Source organism: Lytechinus pictus, chromosome 14, assembly GCF_037042905.1.
Source record: "Lytechinus pictus isolate F3 Inbred chromosome 14, Lp3.0, whole genome shotgun sequence".
In the NCBI taxonomy this organism is placed as follows: domain Eukaryota; kingdom Metazoa; phylum Echinodermata; class Echinoidea; order Temnopleuroida; family Toxopneustidae; genus Lytechinus; species Lytechinus pictus.
In genome coordinates, this window is record NC_087258.1 from 1,023,089 (window position 1) to 1,037,851 (window position 14,763).

A 14,763-nucleotide genomic window follows, 5' to 3' on the forward strand; every position below is an offset into this window, starting at 1 on the left:
AGTGTGTACTAGGTATACACTGAATGTTCAGTGCAGCTAATAGCGTGTGTGTGTAAATAGGAGATACACACAACAGAAGGCAGTCAAAATAGCCAACGGACTTTTGAATTGGAGTAGACTGGTCATAAGCTTAACCTGTCTACTAGACGGTTCTCAAAATCAAGCTAATAAATTGCTACTTGTATCTAAATTAGAGTTTTTCATTCTATATTGTGGTTTGTTTCAGGGTTTTTGAGGACAAATACATGCACTCATACACATGTTTTGTCTCAGTTTGAGAATTTTTTTAATCAGCTGCTCACAAAGTTAAACGATCCCTTTAATGAAAAAAAGAAACATTTATGATTTCATGTGATACCATAAGAAAACGGAAAGTGGGGATGTGACATCATCAGCCCACCTAATGAATATTCATGACGATGTGCATATAACTATTTTCACAAAATATTGATAAAATTAAAAATTCAATATCTTCGTTATTTGTAATCCGATTTTAATAAAATTTTCAGCATTTTGCTTTGTGAATTTTACTCTATTTATTTAGATTAAATATTTTTTAGCCCGAACCATCCCTTTAAAAGTAATAGACCATAAAATACTTGCACGTTATTTGCGACATCTCCTTTGAATCAATCGAGTTTAATCATAAGCATAATATTATTTACAATGTTATTTTCTATTTACGCCGTTGAACTCAATCACATCAATCATATAATTAAGATGATATCGGGATTGTAATGAAGAGAACACGGTAACATAATCCTTCCTTGCAACATAGCGAGGGGAGAAAGACATATTGGGTCACATATAAAATTTAAAAAGTCTGTTTATGATTGCATCTGGATAAAAGGCCAAGTCCATCCCAACACAGAGCTGATATGAAATTTCTAAAATGTCAAATAAAAACAAACGTGGAGATTGACCTAATGTAAAAGTCGATATTTCTGTATAGCTATACATGCCTATTCATGACGTGCAGGCTGATCACTGATGTAAATATTTATATATCATTTACCACTTGAAGCGCCCCAAAAAAGGGAACGGCAGGCATGTAACCTCTTAAAAATAAAATAAAAAGTAGAAAAAAATCCTCTCATTAAACAACAGTAAAATCATTCCCTCACGCATTCCATGCACCGAGTACTGACATCATCTCTCTTTTCAGAGTTAGCAAATATTGCGTGGGTCAAAGCATAAAGAATCAGTGAGCATTATAGGGGTGTGTTTGTCTTGCTATTCATTTCAGGCATTTCAGGTATGGGTATGTGGGATAAAAGTCACAACAAAAGAACCATATCAGACAAAAATACAACATGATATTTTCTTTGGCATGAAACAATACAAATATATTTACCAAAGTACAGATAATAAGTAGGTAGTAATTTGTAGGGGTGTTTTGTTCATCAATATCAAAAGTAAATATCGAATGTCACATACGAAATCTAAATTGCCGTATGGATAATTTAAATCCTCAATATTATTGTTAACCTTTGGACATTATAAGATGATCATTATTTTCTTTGCTATATGATACAGCTAAATGATCATTATCAGGGACAGTATCACACACTTACATGCTTATAATATGATGAATGTAATTTGGCAATAAAACATTGATAACTCAAGTCTGAACACGAAAATTAAAACACGAATATAATAAATGATTTTAAATGATAACTGCCTGCTCACAATAACAAAAGCACCTTCCCTGTCTGACTGAGCAAATAAGGGGGAATGGGAGGAGGGGGATGGGGAGAGAAATGGATGGGTGAAAATGAAAATCTTTCACAAAATTTTCATTTTTAAGAAGTCAATATTTTGCTCGCTCGCGACTTTAAAACCACTACCCCACCCCTCCCACCGTCCATCACATTTTGCCATCTCATTCTTTTTACCCATTACTGGATAGCCCTGGCTTGTGCATTGCCTTCCCAAGTCAATTTTAATATCGACATGAAATATATTCTGGTGATTTACATTTTAACCCCCCCCCCCGCCACTTGCCATTTTGGTGACATTAATTTTCACCTTGCACAAGACGCTATGTTCACATGTCAAGAAAATCAAATTTTTAAAAGAAAAGTATTTCCTGCGTACTCATGGTACTTGGGAGGTGGACGCTACCCCGTACCCTTACTAAGATGATTCTTTTTATTTTTATTATTATTGATTTTTAGAAAGAGAAAGAGAGATGAAAGGGGTAATATACAATTTCCCGACATCTCCAGAATGAGGGGGGGGGGGTGAAATTGACAGAGGAGGGGGGGGGGGTCAGCTAAAGTGATATGGAGGTAAAATGGGGGGGGGGGGGCTCTTATACGTGATCATATCAAAGTCTAGACGCCTCTTAAGTACGATTCAAAAGTTTGAGCAAACAATTTCACGTACACGATCAATCAAGTCCATATCCCATATCTGCAAATCGATTTACTCTACGCGTGTGGGTTGTAAGCATGTAACTCATCGGGACAGTCTTTTATTAGAAAAGCATAATTTCTCCCCATCCTTTGTTGACATAACATGAATAACAGTTCCTCACACGCACTATTATCATTATTGTGTGAGTCGGATAATCCTTAACCAAAATATACGATTCTAATGGCACTGTAGACGAAACATTGTGTTTGCTTGGTCGCACAAAAAGTGTTATTTGCTGGGCTACTTCATCATAGGGAAGTTATGCCACAGCCAAATTGTCTAGCATTAGTCTGAATACTGAGCTACTAATATATACCTTATTCGAACACTAAGCCAGAACACTTTCAATGGTTTCTTTCTCAGAATGGAAATTATTGATATTGCTGGTTATAAGATGTGCAAATTAAAAGTAAATCATTACAGCACGTTGAAAGTTTAGAACACTTTTACAAACTATGAATAGCTTAATTGAAGTACATGCCTAAATATTTTCCGACTTATATAACATTGCTGGTTTTAAAATCATGATAATACAGGTAACAGCAACCACTTTGTGTTGAAACCCACGTGGTTTTAGTAAAATTCCATGATTTTAATTTCGCCAAAAGATTACCATCCAACTACTTTCTGAAATAAAAATACAATTCATATCTGAATGTCAGTATGATATATATTTGTATCATTTTCCCATAACGCAAACAAACACGCCTATACATATTGAAAACATAATATATGAAGCTTCACTAATATCATGATCCCCTGGTAAATACACACAAGTACATATCTCTTACAATAGGTTTCTCTTGACAATACACAGTTTATGACCTTTTTCATTTTCGTATTGGATTTTATCTTGTTTACTCAGTCTAATATTCTATTAGTATTCCGTGCAGCCTTCCTATAAGCCAGATTATGATAATTGAGGTCTGATGCATAAAACTGTTTACCAATATGTAAATAAAAAAAATCAGATTCCACAATCATGACAATGTTTTTTCCTTTAACTTAAACAAAACCCGATGGTACAAAATTGCCAGAATTTTCCACAAGAAGGAAGCACTTCGATTAAATGGTTAAGGAAACTGTGATAGTACCTTATAGCTGAATTTGTTCTAATTATTGCCAAGAAAAGTCAAGGAGCATATCTACTTATCAATTGGAAGTCATTGCTTCCGCATATGCACTGATGCATGAATGTTGTTTTTATGAAGTAAATAGTACTGAACTATGTTAACCTTATAATAATATATCAAATGGTCTTCAAACTAAGTTTTGCTTAGTATGGTTATACTTAAGCTTAAATGTTGAAAATAGCAGTGCTTTAAAATCGGGGGAGGAAGCTGGCCCAGTACTGTTGAGCAGAAGGGGGGGGGGGGCTTTTGCCATACCCAAAAGCATCAGATGTTTATTTTCTTTAGGGCGATTCCATGCTAGAAAAATCAGCTATATTCACAACATTTTTCAACCTGCTGTCTAAACGAACGAAGAACTTCAATTTGCTTTGTGGTAATATTAAAGTATTACTGGGTAGACATGCAAAAAACTGACAACCAACAAAAATATGTTGTCCATTGGTGAATTAGAGCTTAAAATGTTGCGTGTCGTACGGGACATGTCTGCGTCCCGTACGACACACAACATTTTCACCTATATTTTACCCATAATCATTTTTTGTGTTGGTTATTAGTTTTTCACATGACTACTCACTATAGCTTTATCATAGATAAAAAAAAAATATTTTATTGCTCAATCATTCGGCTAGGAAACTAGAAATCGTTGTCAAAATGTCCCGTACGACACGTATGGAATCGCCCTTTACGTTTCTTTAAACATTTATTAGAGCCCCCACCCCATGTAGTGTATCCTACCAATAGGTACAAAATTAACTTTTGAGAAGTTGTTTTTAGTGTTGCCGAACTCATAATGGTATTCCGTGACTGAATGATTTTGATACCTCATAAAAAGAAATAGACTCGAAATTTTAAGAGGAATAATCCTATTAAAATGACTTCAACAATAACGCATGTAGAGTATAGGCCAAAAATGAGCTGCGTTAGAACGATCGGATCAGTCAAACCTTAGGATGGCCAAGCGTCTGTTAATATTGCAGTCCTTATCAAAATTTTCCTGATCAAAATGTTCCACATAAATTCAGTCAGAACATTTATTGTAACATATTGCAAACAAAAATAGGAATATTTCAGCACGATAACATGATTTATACAGGCCATGTGGACCAAGTAACTTTGTCACTGAAAAAGAAAATTCCAGATACAAAAAACTTACAATCCTTCTCAATATAATATTAGGCATGGACTTTTGTTTAAAGTGATAACACTACAAATCGTTTTGACCAGAGATCAATTCAAATTTGCCGATACGGACTCAGATGTATCCTAAAAATTCAAATAACTCAGAAAAATAAACATTCAGATCGCTATCGGACCAACAGCTACTTTGAGGATATGGAGTGGCGTTAGAATGGTAATATGGTGTTTGTTGAAAATTTCGAAGTGTACTGATAATTAAGGGCAATTTATCCCAGATGAACTAGAATAACCGACCGGTCAATCATAACAAGCTGCCTCAGGTATTGCCCAACCATGATCGTCAACACAATCTCCATCTTTACCATCCGCCTCTTTACCTTCAATCTTCATCATAGACACCAAAGGGCCAGGAGTAGGAGGTTTGATCTCCTCTGGATGTTCTGTGCTAAAATGAACGCGTACGTTTGCCCTGTTCCTCTTGTTTCTCTTAATGACCTTGGCGTAGGGTGGTTCCGCCTTGACAACAGCCTCTGGGAGTGTGCCATCAATTGCGGTATCCGGAGCAAGTTCCAAGTCGACCCCGTCGTCCTGTGCAACTGGAGGGTTATCTGTACCGTGCTCTGTATCTTTATTCGAGTCTACGATAATTCCACCTTCGAGTGAAGAGGTATTTTGTGAGTCACTACCATCAACAACGTCATTCTCCCCACCTTCCTCGCCCAGTTTCTTATTCTTGATGATGGAGTATGGGTCTTCCTCTATCGAAACCTGGGGCTCAACTTCGTCTGGACCATCGACGGTATCTGATCCTACTGAGAGGGACGCAGTGTCAGATTGCTTAACGTCTAGACCAGAATCAAATGAATTTTCCTTCGGCAGGCTCGGAAGACGATCTAGGACATTCCGAGAATGTCGTTTCGCTTTCTCACTGTCGGGATCATTTCCCGGTGTAAGATGTTCTGCTGCAGGAGGTTCTAAGGATCTGGAACTACTCACAAGATCGACTTCTGTTGGATCCGTTTCGGAAGACGTCGAAATCTCTGATTTGTGCGCGTTTAATTGAACTGGTTTTGCCTGTCCTGGAGCTACAGGAGCCCTTCTCTTGCTTCCCTTTCCAGGAAGCGTTGATGATTTCTTCACATAGTGGAGTCTCTCAGGAGAAGATGCTGTTTTCATTGGTCTAGGTAAGGAGTTTGTTCCCGTGTTAGTAGGAACCGAAATTACCGGTGTAGCTGCTGATGATGGTTTAGTTGGTGCCTCTTTTCTTATTAAGTCAGCAGCAGCTTTTGTGGGTGTCGCGACTGGGGCCGGGGCTTTCTTCTTCGATTGCCTCTTCTGATTGGACGTTGTGGTTTTCTGTCCTTGAGAGGTTGGTTCCTCTGAATGAGTTGTATCTGATCGGGTTGGTGCTGGTTGAGATACTGCAGATGAGTCCACAGATTTATAAGTTATAGGTGGTTGCCCATCCCTGGTTTGTCCACTCACAGTCTGTCCAACCGGTACAGTCGGTGCTTTCCGTTTACTTGTTTCTCGCTGAATATCATGAACACCTGCCCTAGCCTGACTTTCGTCGTCTCTATCAGTTTGTTGTGGAGACATTCCTTTATCTTCATCTTTCCTCTCCAAAGTAGTTGTGCCACCAGAAGTTTCCTTGGTAAATGTAACCTTCACATTGTTATTGACTTTAACTTCCGGTGGGTCACTTGTCTTTATTCCCTGATCATTGCTATCACTTAACTCACTTCTATTTTTAGAATGTCCATTTTCTATTGACAAATTCTTGATGGGTTGATGGACATGTCGGGTACGGTAGGAGGAACTGTCCCTCACAGATGGTGATATGTAGTTAGGGTCGTAGTCATGTTCGATTGTAAATGATTGTCTCTTGGCGCAGAGAATAAACGCTACTATGAGAGTAATCGCGGATGACACACCTACTAATGCGATGATTACCAGCCCCATTGTCATAATTATATTGAATAGAAAATAGCAGCAAATAAGTCATCCAAACATGAATAGTGAGTTATTGCCACATTTAACTGCAATTTTCCAAATTAAAAATATTGCCATCCGATGCAGTCATAGAAGTACTGATGATCCTGTGAACAAAATAAAATATTCCGTGCCAGCAATCGAGTATCACTAAATATTCATGTATTGGTTGTGATGGTAATACTTCGCACTTTACAATTGAGCGTTTTATAAACATGCATCCCAGCTATACTGTTCAAGTATCTGCACTCCGTCTGTCTGTATTAATATCAATTCCATGCCATTATGCACGAACCCCTTGTCAACAAGTAATCGCAGATGACTGCAGTAGATCAGTCGATATAACAAACAAACTTGCTAATGTCATGAATGTGCTCTCAACGTTAGGGAACTGATGTTCAATCGAAGGGCGATCGATAGAATGTGTAGTTCATGGTAGAAGACGGCAACATGTTCTGCTAAGCGGGATGAAAGTAGGTAACAGTCAATATGTAATAATCCACTTCTACTTTGCGCAATCGTTTATCTCGAATCCGGTCTTATAAAACTTTTCACTTGGAAAGAAATTCGATTCCAGAGTTGGCAAAGAACGTCGTCAAAGCTTTACAGCCTTTCTAATCATCCCCACAAGACTGAGAAGAGATAGGTTTCTGATTACACTCGCAACCAATTTTTTCCGCATTAATACATGCATTTACTGCAGATATGTACATATTCCCACTGCTCGTACGTTGTTTTTCAAGTGCTTGTCACAGTCATTGATTTTTTGTCTCTTTTCATTGCGAGATTCGTCACCCCCACTGAGCCAATTGTTAAGATCTATTTATCCCCAGACTTAGTCCCTCTCTGTCCTAGCATGCATGGCTAGACGGACTTTGGAACGGGTGAGGTGCGGGGCAGAAGGCATGGATCGACCTGCAGGCCCACACATCGTCACAGGTAGCTATTGTCATAAAAGATGAAACGCCCCCAAAATACAATGATATCCGAGTTAAGACCTTTGTAATACCTCGCAGGCCGGGGGGAAATGGGCAGTTTAGCCTTCTCACCTTTTTCAAAAGACATATATTCCAGCTTAGCTGAGATATGAAGAGTTTGCTTGAGAATCATAAAGTCCTTGGATTAATTTCGCTATATAGATCCCGGTATTGATCACAATTCTAGTTCATGGCCACGTCCTTCAAGTTAATTGAAACTCCTTTTATCATATTTTGTTTATTTGAGTTTTCTTTTTGGCTTATTATTGACATTACGAAGTTAGGAATTATTACGAAGAGAGAGAGAGAGAGAGATTGCGGGTTATGAACTATGCTTCGTTATATTTCTGATTTCTTTTCACGACTTTACACCGTGTACACACACTTAATTTATAACTATAATTTCATGATTTACTTTCATTCATACTGTTTACATAGTGCTCACTTCTTTCGATTTTGTGTAATCTTCGTTGTAAATATAAAAATGATTGATTTTCCAAAGCTTGAATTCAAGTTCACGTAAAATGGAAAAGAAATAAAAGCTACAATACAGAATCTGATATGTATGGCATACTATAAGAATGACATGGAAAAAAAATAATATATGTCATCTTTGGATAAATCCAACGATTCTATTCATCTATTATGAACCCTTTTTAAGGGGAATTTCATCATTGCAGAAAGTTAGTTCTAATATTAAAAGGTGAATAATCTTGGCAAATAACACCAGAGATGGTTTGATGTAAATCCTTCGAACAATAAGAGATTTATCATTGATTTAGATTTTAAATATATTATGATGTAATATGGTAAGTCTAATTATTTTAGACCATTTTACTTTTGCATGAGCTTATTTGAGTTTCGAGTTTTAACTTAAAAATTGTACTATTCATTGTGATTAATGTCAATAAGTTAAAGCGAAAGGATTGAATTTGGTGATATATTGATATTGATGAGGTAGATTTAGCACGTGAGTGAATGGAGGTCTGAATTACTCGTATGTGTGTGTGTGTATTTGAGTTTTGTCTGACGTGTATCAATGTGTGCCCTCATGTGTGCCCTATAGGAAGACACGATAGAGGGCGCTAAATTAGATGATTGGAAAGGACATATTTCAAAAAGAATCATGCAGTCAATTCAGGTTGAGAGAAATTAGGGCGATTCCATACATGTCATAGGCCTACGGGACATTTCGCCAACAATTTCTGGTCTCTTAGCTGAATACTTGAGCAATATACCCGGGGGGGGGGGCGACTTCCATTGACGAGTGGATACCATGCGCGACCCCCAAAACACGTAAAAGGGATATCTTTTTCAATTTAGGGCACGTTGAGAACATAACGTGATAAGGGTGTCAAAGACACTAAAATAATTTTATAAGGGTGTATATTGCGCTAGGAAAACTACGTGTTTTCGGTCCAATTTGCGAGGGTATATAAACCTAAAAATACTTTATAAAGGATGTTCTTTTTGCCCCCAACACTGCGTGTTTAGATTCGCGCGAGGCGTGTGGGGTGCTACTAAACCCAATGAAGATAAAGCCGACGTCCGTGACATAACAATTAAGTTATCGTTGTAACTTCTACTTGTTTAGGGGGTCAATTTAGGGAATACTTGTCGGGGGTACCATTTTGTTTTCAAGACTTGTTAAGAGTATGATTTCACACGCCAATACATTTATTTTATGAGTTTTATTTGCAATTCACATTTTAACAAAGATATCTCAGAAACAGATACTAGATTATTTTACATTCATATATACACAAGAAAAAAAAGTAAGTCCCCCTTAAACAAACATCAATAATTTCCGAACCAATGCGAGTTTTTAATATATTTTTACATGAGCGTGTAGGTAATTTTATAAGCTATCCTCTGAGTAAATATTATGGACGTATTTTACGTCATGCTTCAGTGAGCACCGTCAGAAGGCAAAAATTTCACTTTTCAAAAGTCACAAGCCAAATATCATTACTTTGATTCCATTTTATTGGAACTAAATCCATATTCTCATCATGAAAAATAGTCAGAAGGCTTGTAAAAGGTACTTTCTAATAGACGATACAACTTTTTTGGCTAAATTTCACGGTTGAATAAACACAAGTCCAAATTTGCTATAATTTGATTTTTTCACATTTCTATAAATAAAAATGATAGAATATGATGACAGATAGTTTTGGGAAGAGTATCTTCAACAATATTCATCGTTTCACGGTTCAATGAACATTTATTGAAACAAAAAATACGATTTTCAAATATCATAGGCATGTATTGTTTCATTTTGGTAACTGAAAATTATCTTTTATCAATTTTTTCGTTATGTTTATGACCAATTATCATGCTTCAATGATTCAAAGGCGTTTAATTAAACATTCACGCTCGAATGAAAATGTGGAATGTGATTAGCTCTTTTTTACATTATTGGAAAAAATGCAATTTGTAACTATGGATTTCTGTCACAAACCTCCTTGCATAGTTCATTTGATTTGATTTTTAGGAAAATCCCGATGTTTAATGCATCAGTGAGCACACAATATTCGAAAATTGTGCAAATGAGAAGAAAATTCAAGGCCTTGGCCCCACTCTGTGCCGTATCGAATGGTTATTTTGGTGTGCGCGCCTTTTGGATAGTGTTACTCTGAAGCCAGGTGCGAAGTTTCATGAAATAACTGTTGGCAGAAGAAACAAAAACCGTCCATGAAAAAAACCCTCATTTCATATTGGTTACAATTTTGACTTCCTCTCTCATAGCCTTGTGTACATTATGGGTGTTTATGTTTAAGAATAAGTAACCCCTTATTCAATATGGTAGAACTTTTTTTTTCCAGGGTTGTCTTTAGCAATGTCATTTGGCAGTAATGTTTATCAACATATGGGCAGAATTCTGTGCAAAAATGAAATCGAATTGTTTATTCATGGATGAGTGAGCACCATCAAAGTGAGAAAATTTGTATTTTCAATGTCACAGACTCATTTTAAAGGGTAATACAGTGAATGTCGGGGGCAAATTCGGTTTCAAATGTGACTTTAATTGCTGTTGTTTTTATCATCCATCATTTCTATCACCACACGCTTTCCGAACTTTAAACATTTTCATGGTTGAGCGAGCACATTTGAAAACTTAGGAATGAATACTCTTTATACTGCATAAATGTATTCTTTTCCTAACAATTTCTCATGATCAGTTTAATTTATGGACAAATCAGTGGTGGATCCAGAATTTTAAAATGGGGGAGGGGCCTATAATCGGGGGAGACACCAACATTTTTTAATTTTAACATGATCTAACAAGTTGTAGAGGATACTACCATAAACCCCTATGATGATACGTCACAGTACAAGGGCCGCGGAACGGTTTTCAAAGTGGGGGGGGGAGGGGCTGACCATGCAAAAAATCACAATCGTATGGTCATTTTTACATTTTTGTACATGCTTTTGGAAAAAAGTGGGGGGGGGGGCTGAAGCCCACCCCCCGCTTCCGCGCCCCCTGCAATACATTGTGCTCACCCAACCATGAACATACGATATCAAAATTGTGTGTGGAGTGGCTAAATGATGGATAGTAAAACAGCATAACACCATACAATTCACCTAAAAACAATTTTTGCCCAACTTTGTATTTGCACAATCTGAAAACGACTCTTGTGACTTTCAAAAATGGTCACATTAAATTAAATCTTTAATTACTCATGCATGACTCAACTGATCAATCTCACCAGGAGTTGCCTAATGAGTGTAAAAAACCACCTACGAAATATCATATCTCAAAATAATTCCGTTCAAAAGTTAAAGCAATTTGATTTAGGGGGACTTACTTTTTTTGTTGTGTATAGATAGACACCATGATTCGTTAAGGTAATACGCAACATATATAACAAAAAAAAATGATCTATACACTTTACTCTTACATAGTAATTATATTCCACTTTTTCTGTGAAACTCCGAGCGATTATGTTTAAAAGAAATGTACCGTTCTGTTTTTTCTAACTGTGTCAGAGTGCATACAAACGATTTAAAAAGAGGAATTGTTTTGCTATATTTACATGAAAAAAAGAAATATTTGCCGTATAGTATTATGGTATTTACCAAATAAAAATGTTCCAAAACAAATTTCTAAATTGTATTACTTATAAAAACGGGTATTTTTTAAAGTCAACCAAGTACACAAATCGTTCCAAAAGTTCGAAACAAATTGGCATTCAAAAAAACAGATGCATCAATGTTTGATTTTGTTCATTACAAAACTCACATATGTCTTGAAGTAACGATTTGTCGACACTTTTCTGTGTATAAGTTTAAATTGGAAATTCCTTAGTTTGTTATCTATTGACGATTTGTATATCAGGGTAAAACGAGAATTCAAAATTTCATTATTTGATAATTGCAGTGAAAGGTCGTTTTCCCATTTAAACCGTTGATCTGTCTCTGACACGTCCAAAGTATAATTATTTATAAAATGAGAATAACATAGTTTAGAAACTTTTTTGTGTTTAAGGAAATTACGTAATCGATCGTCGTGTGGTTCAAAGGGTGTGTTCTTTTTAATGTATTAGTTTCTAATAACTCTTTTCCATTCATTTGGTATGGCAGATAATAATGAATTATACATCATGATGGATGTGTAACCATAGTTTTCAACTATAACTTCAAAAGATTTAAAAAGTCCATCTTCTGTTAGAAAATCATAAATAGTGTTTAAAGAAGATTCGGACCATCTTTAAATATAAAGAGATTTTCCATCGACTAAAATATGTGAATTGAACCACAGAGGTTGCGACAGTATTTCCTTAAACTTAACATGATTATAGTATCAGTAGTATGACCATGAACTCAATACATCATTCCAAAAAGTTTCGGTACATGGGTTGAATAATATATGACTTTTGCTAATATTCCAAATCGTAAATTTGCTCTCACCAATGAAACGAACAGATTCTTTAAAAAAACACTTCCATTTCCCATCGTTATCATCATCTAAAAATCTTTTGACCCATGATACTTTGAGTGCTTGATTAAAACATGACAAATGTAACATTTTTAGACCGCCATCTTTGTAGTCATTGTATAAAAGAGAACGCTTAATTTTATCACTTTTTTACTCCATAAAAAATTAAATAATAGCTGTTGCATTTCTATAAAGAAGGTCGGTGGTGGGTCTGAAATAATGCTTAAAAGATATATTAGTTTTTGGAATAACCAATGTTTTTATTACTACTATCTTTCCATATAATGTAAGGGATCCACCGTTCCAAATGTTTAACAGAGATTTGATCTCATCAAATTTTGGTATAAAGTTTAAATCAAAAAAAGTATGTTTATCGCTCAGTGGGATTTTTATGCCTAAATAAGAAAAATAATCTACGGGCCATTGAAAAGGAATGTCTTGGCATAAATACATCGTACAATTCCCAAGTTGAATAACATTACACTTTTCAACATTGACTTTCAATCCAGACATTTCTTTAAAAGTATTTAATACAGATATGCATTTTCTTAAGTTTTGTTCGTTGGGTTCAAGGTAAATGGTAGTGTCGTCTGCGTATTGACTTATTTTTATTTCAGTATAATCATATATTTTTAAACCAGGAATTTTTTGATTTTCTCGAACTAAGCAACCTAAAATTTCAACAACTAAAATAAAGAGATATGGCGAAAGCGGACAACCTTGTCTTACTCCGCGGTGTATTTCAAAAATATTTGAGGAGTATCCATTATTTATTACACAACCTTCAATATCAACATACAGAAGTTGAACCCAACGAACAAACTTTTCACTGAAACCGAACCTTCGTTTTGTTTTGTATATAAAAGACCACTCAACTGTATCGAACGCTTTTTCAAAATCAATACATAGTATGAGGCCACCAACGTTGTGCTTTTTGCAATAATTTTGAATATCAATAAAAAGTCTTATATTTTCGCCGATATAACGTCCTTTGAGAAAACCACATTGATCATGATTTATGAGAGGTGATATTACTTTTTTATTCGGAAAGAAATTATTTTTGCGAGAATCTTATAGTCACTATTTAATAAAGAGATTGGACGCCAATTTTTCAGTAAAAGTAAATTTTTCCCTTTTTTAGGCAACAATGTAATAATACTTCCCCTCATTGAATGAGGTAATATATTTTTTTCAAAACTTTTATTAAAAACTAAGCATAGTAAAGGATTTATTTCATTCCAAAAAGTCTTGTAAAACTCAATTGGCAACCCGTCACTCCCTCGTGACTTGTCATTTGCAAATGACATAATCGAATCATAACACTCATTCTCTGTTATCATTGATCCCAACATATTTATGTCACTCTCATTTACATTTGGTATATTTAAGTTTTTAATTGACATATTGCTATTCAGAATGTTCTCTTGAGATGAATACAAATTAGCATAAACAGTCCTTTCTTCTTCAAGAATATTTTTTTAATTAAAGATAATACCTGTATCTGTTTGGACCCAAAATATACATTTCTGTTGGTAATTTCTTTTTTCTAAGTTTGCAAAGTATTTGGTATTTTTCTCTCCCTCTGCGATCCGTCTCACTTTCGAACGCACGATTGCCCAACGTACAACACCTTCATGTAATCAAATTCTCTTTTTTTCTCTTCTAATTTGTTTGCTAATTCATTATCCACACAACTTTGAATAATATCATTTAAATAATTGATTTCTTTTTCTAAACTTTTCATTTTCTCCTGGTCTTCACTTTTCTTTTGTTTTGAAATTTGTATTTGTTGGTTGTCATTTTTATTTTTACATGACTACCCAGTGGTACTTTATTATAACTGCAAAACAAATTGAAGTTCCTCGTTTGTTTGGACAGCAGGTTGAAAATGTTGTGAAAATTGATTTTTCTAGCATTGAATCGCCCATTCTAACTCTTTGTAGAATGGGAAAGGGAGGTAATTTTTTTTATATTGAATTTTTACAAAAGCTTCCATTGGACAAGCTTTGTTAAGTACATTATTGTTGTAGAAAATGTTGGATTCAATGTTGATTTTATTGTTATTCACTCAGGGGTGAGGACAGGTTTTATTTCATGGAACAGTAAATGAAACGTAAGCTATAAAGTGGTAACTATTGTTCGGAGGTCAGCCATGTTGACAGAT